This window comes from Terrapene carolina, unplaced genomic scaffold (genome assembly GCF_002925995.2).
Source record: "Terrapene carolina triunguis isolate 2854851 unplaced genomic scaffold, T_m_triunguis-2.0 Scaffold84, whole genome shotgun sequence".
NCBI classification, from domain to species: Eukaryota; Metazoa; Chordata; order Testudines; family Emydidae; genus Terrapene; species Terrapene triunguis.
This window is the reverse complement of record NW_020664435.1, coordinates 4,448,626-4,455,617: the sequence shown is the minus strand read 5'-3', so window position 1 is coordinate 4,455,617 and position 6,992 is coordinate 4,448,626.

Sequence of the window (6,992 nt, the reverse complement as noted above, 5' to 3'; positions counted from 1 at the left end):
CCCCAAAGGATACCTGAAAGAAACTGGAACAAAGGACAGTAACTACAGGGGTGAGAGTGATTGCTGGACTCAGACTAGAAGGAGGCTAGTCTGTAAAAGAAGTTTACTGGAATATCTCTGAGGGTGAGATTTTATTAAATACAAAAAGTAGGATTTAAGTGGTTCCAAGTAGTAACAGACAGAACAAAGTGAATTACCAAGCAAAATAAAATAAAACACGCAAGTCTAAGCCTAATACAGTAAGAAAGTGATTACAGATGAAATCTCACCCTCAGAGATGTTCCAGCTTCTTTTACAAGCTTTACAGCTGCAAGATGGAGTTTTGGAGTCACATGGGCAAGTCTCATGTCCATGCATGACTCAGAACTTTACAGGCTAAGCTACATTCCCAGGAAAGCTCAGATGTGGATTGGCGTCTCTCAACATTCATTGTTGGCTTCAGTGTTTCTTGATTGGACACTTACTGAGAATAGTCTTTTCTCAAGAAGCTGACCAACTGCTTCACTGAGGCTACTTAAAATCCAACAAGTACATAGCCAATATGCATAACTTCGAATACAAAAATGAGACCTGCATGTAAAAAGGATGAATATATCCAGTAGATCAGAACCTTTGCAGAGATGTTACATGGCATATCTAGCATAAAACATATTCCAGTTATGTCATATTTACACTCATAAGCATATTTCTTTCAAGCATTATGGGGTGCAACATCACACCCCCTGCTGGACACTCATCAGGCTGCTGTGTCTGGATCCAGACCCCTGTCTGCCAGCCAGGATCCAGGCCCCTGCCTTTGAGCCCACTGAATCTGAGCAGCATCCAGACACCGTCTCTGGCTTCTCAGGAATACCGCTGGCATGCAGACACCCAGCCTTATCCCTTTCTTGAGAGTGGGGCCTTGGCTACACTGGCGCTGTACAGCGCTGCAACTTGCTGCGCTCAGGGGTGTGAAAACGCCTCCCCCCCCCCCGAGTGCAGCGAGTGCAGCGCTGTAAAGCGCCAGTGTAATCAGCGCCTGCAGCGCTGCACGCTCGCTCGCAGCGCTGCAAGCTACTCCCCTCGGAGAGGTGGAGTACGTACAGCACTGTGAGAGAGCTCTCGCAGCACTGGCGGCACGACTACACTGCCAAGTGTAGCCAAGGCCTATGATCCTGTGGTCCAGCTGCCTGAGGCTCCATCCTCATAGATTTAAAGTTTTAATCCTTCAGGGACTCAGAAGCTTTGTGAAGTGACTTCTCACACATACTCACTCTCACTCCTGATTCATAGACACATAGCAGATCCATACAAAACCAATAAAACCTTCATGCAAAAACCTTCACTTCAGTGTAGGGTGACCAGACGTCCCGATTTTGTCGGGACTGTCCTGATATTTACTTGTTTGTCCTGCGTACTGACCGATGTTCGGTCGGGACGCGAATTGTCCTGATATTTTGCCCTCCAGTGCACAGACGAAGGGGGCTCGTGCCCCTCCGCCCCTACTCCGCCCCTCCCTCCCCCACTGGATCCCTCCTCAAATTCCCGCCCTTGTCCCGCCCCCTCACTGCCCCATTGGATCCCTCTCCAAATCCCTGTCCTGGACCCGCCTCTTCCCCAAGCACGCCGCATTCCTCCTCCTCACCCCTCCCTTCCAGGCTTGCGCTACTCAGCTGTATGGCGGCGCAAGCGCTGGAGGAAGGGGGGAGAAGCAGGATGCGGCCCCCAGCTCCGGGGAGGTGGAGGCAGAGCGAAGGCGAGCTGGTGCGGGGGGGTGGAGTGTGGAGCTGCCGGTGAGTGTTCAGCCCCCACCAATTTTTCCAATGCTGCGGCGGCTCTTTTTTTTTTTTTTTTTTTTGGCTCCTCCCGCACCCCCGCCCTTCCCTGGTCACCCTACTTCAGTGTCTCCACCACACAAGTGCCTACTGAGTTTTGGTCAATCTTTTCAGCGTCCCCCAGACCTTCTTTTCCTCCCACTCAACCTTCAGCGAGTTTCTTTCTCCCTGCCCCGGTAACAAACTCTCTTTTGCTTGTTGAGGTTCCGCAGTTAAAAGATTCTTCTTCACTCAGAGAGAACATCCTTTTTCACAATAGTTTCTAACACCTATTTCTTTATTTCCCTTTTTGCTTGGGAACTTCCATTGCTCCAACTCCCCTCCCTCCAGACAACCTGCAGTTTTGTTTAGCTTGGTCAACTTCTTTAGCATGTTCGTCATTCTACCAGGGCAGAGTCAATCCACATTCACTACGTTTTTTGATTGTCCTGTAGCTGTTCCCAGTTGTGGTGTGTGATACGTGACATTGTCTTGGTCAGAAATGGTCAGTTCAATACACAGAGGGTTAGAATTTGTGCACAGAGTTCATAACATCAATCAGAATTCATAAAATGTACAAACACTGTCACATCTCTTCCCCCTTCAAGATGAAGAGAGCAGGGGTTCATTCCAAGTACCCAAGGGATTTCTTACTCCCTCCCTTCTGAGATAGAATATCTGCTATTACCTCTTACTGATGTAATTTTCTTACATTCAGACAGGAAACCATTCCAATGATCATAACAATACAGTTATAGATCAGTCCTCAAATTCTTCATAGAAATCTTGTCCCTTATGTTCCCATGGGAGAGGCACCTATGAGAAGCTTCTGATTTGTTGGGGTAGCCAGGAAAGGCTTGGCTTCCTGCAGAGTGGGTCTTTGCTCTGGAAGGTAAGAGGTCCATACAGGGCTGGATTTATACCGTATGCTCCCCTAGGGACAGCATCTTCAGCTCCTCTCCACCGATAGCTTTCCTTCGTGTATTCCATAAAAAATGAAACAAATAAATATAAACACAGTCTCCCTGGGAAGGCACAAGACCCTACACCACACATGGCGCTCCCAGCCTGAGCTGGGGTGCAGCCCACCTGCCCCAGGTGAGGCACAAGGGGGGACTGTACATCCAACCCCGGCGAGCGGTCCCCGGGTGTCTTCTGTCCCTCCCACAGCCCAGCACGGCAGATGTGCTCCAGCTCTGCCTGTGTAAGTGAATGGGGCACTGGCCATGCCCCCCCTCTTCTTCCCCGGCCTGGGTCGGAGGCAGCAGGGTGGCCGAGGTTCAACAGGCGACCCACCCGGACACGGCACACAACGCCCCCAGGCAGGCTGACTCAGATGCTCACGCTGCTCCAGTCCCACATGCTGGGCAGCCACCAACCCACGCCAGGAGCCCAGCTGCCCACAGGTGAGCTGTGTGTATTAACTTTTTAACTTTTAACCCACTTTTAACTTTTAGGCGCCTCTAGAACACTGGCGCCCTCTAAGCACGTGCCTACTGTGCCTAATTGGAAATCCAGCCCTTGGTCCTATCCCTTTATGGGGAAGAATCTCCCTACCTTCTACAGAGCCAAGCTCCTTTTTCTTTCCCACATGCTTGAGGAGAGGCAAGCAGAGTTTCCTCTCCCATCCTGCTCAGGTTCGTTTACATTTTTACTGACCAATGTGCAGTTCAAAGGCTTCTCTGCACAAACACGTAGTCTGTGGCAAACTGAGGCGTAAAGCTACCCCTCGCTAGCCTGCCCCACACACTGTCCGTGTGGATCCTGCTACTATGCACTTAAGTTCCATAGTGCGCTTTAATCTATCCTGTTTCGAAACACATATCATATAACAGATTTTTAAAAAGAATTATTTGTCTCTGCCCTATATGTATTGCTTTTTAATTACATTTTAGCATTAATTTAACAAAAAAGGTCCATTTAGATGCATTTTGGGTCGTTTTACTTTTCAACTCTGCAAATTTCAGAGCTAAATCAGTATTCTTAGGGTACGTCTCCACTTACCAGAGGGTCCGACGGCAGGCAATCGATGTTCTGGGATCGATTTATCGCGTCTGGTTTAGACGCGATAAATCGATCCCGGAAGTGCTCGCCGTCGACGCCGGTACTCCAGCTCGGCGAGAGGAGTACGCGGCATCGACGGAGGAGCCTTCCTGCCGCGTCTGGACCCGCGGTAAGTTCGGACTAAGGTACTTCGAATTCAGCTACATTATTAACGTAGCTGAATTTGCGTACCTTAGTCCGAAGTGGGGGGGTAGTGTGGACCAGGCCTTAGTCTTGCATTCCTCTGAAGTTTGTAAGTATCAGCATGGGGAACAAATGTTTAATAATGAGTGCTTCAATCTGGCAGAGAAAGGTGTAACATAATCCTGTGGCTGGAAGTTGAAGCTAGACAATTTCAGACTAGAAATGAAGCATATGTTTTTTACAGCGAGGGAATAACCATTGGAACAATTAACCAAGGATCGTGGTGGATTCTCCATCACTGACCATTTTAAAATCAAGATTGGATATTTTTCTAAAAAAATATGTTCTTCTGAATTATCATTTTGGTGAAATTCTATGGCCTGTTTTATATAGGAGGTCAGTCTATGTGATCACAGTGATCCCTTCTGGCCCTGGAATCTATATGAATCTATAAAGATCTATGATCTGGGTATAAAATCAGAATACATCTCAAAACCTGACCGCCAAGTAGTTCCCTTGTTGTACTTGGCTTATTTTGATTGTTTTGCCTACTTGCACTACTGGTTTTAGGATTCATTCAGAAAGAAAAATCATTGAATCAGCCCTTCCAGTCTCTCAGGGAGATCTAAGATACTTGTATTGACTTGGTGGTGTCACACTGTCTGGAGTGGCTCACAACTGAGAGACCTACCTCAGGGCAGACTGTCAGAAAACAGGGCAGACACTCCAAACTGCTGGTATGTTCTATAATTAGATTTCACCAAGCCAGTGACAAATATGAACTCCTGGATCACTATACCAGTCTTACCATGGAATCACAGGCAGTCCCCTTAGTCTATCTTGCCCCCAGACAAACTGGACTTTGTGATAAAAGGTTAGTTAAACCAAAAATCACATCACATCATGTTGCTCCCAGTCCCAAGAGACCAGTCACTTGCCCCAGATCAATTAGTACTCTAGAATCTTACACCAAAGATAACACTGGTAGCCAGTTCTATAGTAAACTAACTAAAGATTTATTAGCTAAGAAAAGGAAGTGAAAGTTATTGAGAGGTTAAAGCAAGTAACCTGTATACACAGCTGAGTCACAGTTTGTAATTCCAAATGGTGACAATGATGTAATAAACTGCAGTTTCCCAAAAATCTTTTCAGGGACTTAGGTTGTGTCTGGGATCTCCGCTTTACATCTCATACACTTCCTTGTAAGGGTCCAAATAGTCCAGAGATCCAGGATCTTTCCTTGAATCTATACTTATAGCTTCTTCTCACAGAAAACAAGCTGACAGGGTCACTACCCATGTAGGATTTTCCTTTGACGGAGAGTGAGGAATGCATGTTTAGTCTTTGACCTCCGATCATCACACACAATGACCACTTACTTCAAAATTAGCACTTTTCTGTTAACGTTCTTCATTTGCATTCCACGAGGCTTCTTTTTTGTTTGGGTTATTTAATGTAAATATTTGCTACTACATAACAGGATACAGAAAAGTAAAAACAATTCAAGTAACATCCCATTAGTTTTCATAAAGATTAAACACCACGTACATTCTTATACATTTAACAATCACTTTGATCTCTACTAATACACAAGTGAATTGGCCTGGGGCTTCAGCATAGCTGGCACCTGGACTGCCAGTGTCACAGGTGGCTTCTATTTTCAGAAGTAGATGGCATTGTTTTCCAGAATTTGCAGACAGAAGTCTGTTTGAATTTGCTCAGACTTAAACAAGCACTTTGATATGTTGCTAACAGGAGTTACTGTATGCTAGACCCCAACAGCTGTAGGATGCTCTTTAAAGATAATCATCTCAGCATACACTCACTTGACTATGCAGACAAATTTAATTTGGACAGATATTTATTTGAATATTTAAGAAACTAGCAAGAAGCCCCATCAGTTTGGAAATTGTCATCACTACTGGAACTATTAAGGTAAACAATCACTTTTTTTTTTTTTGCCAATAAAAGGAAGGGAGTGGGTGGGTAGGAAAATAGTGTCTGATCCAATTATGTACTAAATTTAAAACAATACACAGTAGCAGCCCTTTGCACAGAGAAACCATGAGATTGAAGACCTTGCTAGTTATATATAATTGACCTATACTTTAGTGTGATGATCTCCAAATTCCAAACCAATCAACTACTCTAATTGCCTCTGTCATGCTATCTGGAGTGGCTCATGACCGTAAATGCCTACCTCAGGGCAGACTGTCAAAAACAGAAACCCCAAACTGGTGGTAAATTCTATAATTAGTAACAAATATGAACAACTAGATCCCTATTCTCACCATGAAGTCACAGACCATGCCCTCAGACTCTTCAGTCTATCTTGCCATCCAGGCAAGCCGGACTTAGTGATAAATGGTCACTTAACCACACAATATTCAGGTTGCTCCCAATCCCAAGAGACCAGTCACTTAGCCCAATTAGTACCCTAGATCTTACACCAAAGATAACGCCTGTAGCCAATCTTATAATAAATGATCTAAAGGTTTATTAACTAGAAAAAAGGAATGAGTTATTTACAGGTTAAAACAAGTAAATATATACACAAATGAATGTATATGTTTGGTTGGTTTAACAGTGACAGAGTTGTAGTGATCTGTCAATTCAAAGTATCTGTCCGGGTGGACCTAGGAGGTAGCCCCTTGGAATCTCTGGCTTCAGTTTGGTGTGTCTGCCCCTGAGAGCAGGGCCGGCTTTAGGCCGATTCAGCCGATTCGGCTGAATTGGGCCCCGCGCTGCGAGGGCCCCGCGCTGCAGCTCTCCACCCCGCCCCCAGCTCACTTCCCCCTCCTCCTCTCCCCTGAACGCTCCGCCCCCTCCCCTGCTTCCCGCGAATCAGAGATTCGCGGGAAGTCTGAAAAGAAGCAGGGGCGGGCCGGCAGCACCAGGTAAGCTGGGTTGGTGGGGGCGCGAGAAGGGCTCCGGGGAGGCGCGGCCCGTTCCCGCCGAGCACGCAGGCGCCAGCGGCTCTGGCCCGGCTTGGCTCCAGCCCGGCCCCCGCAG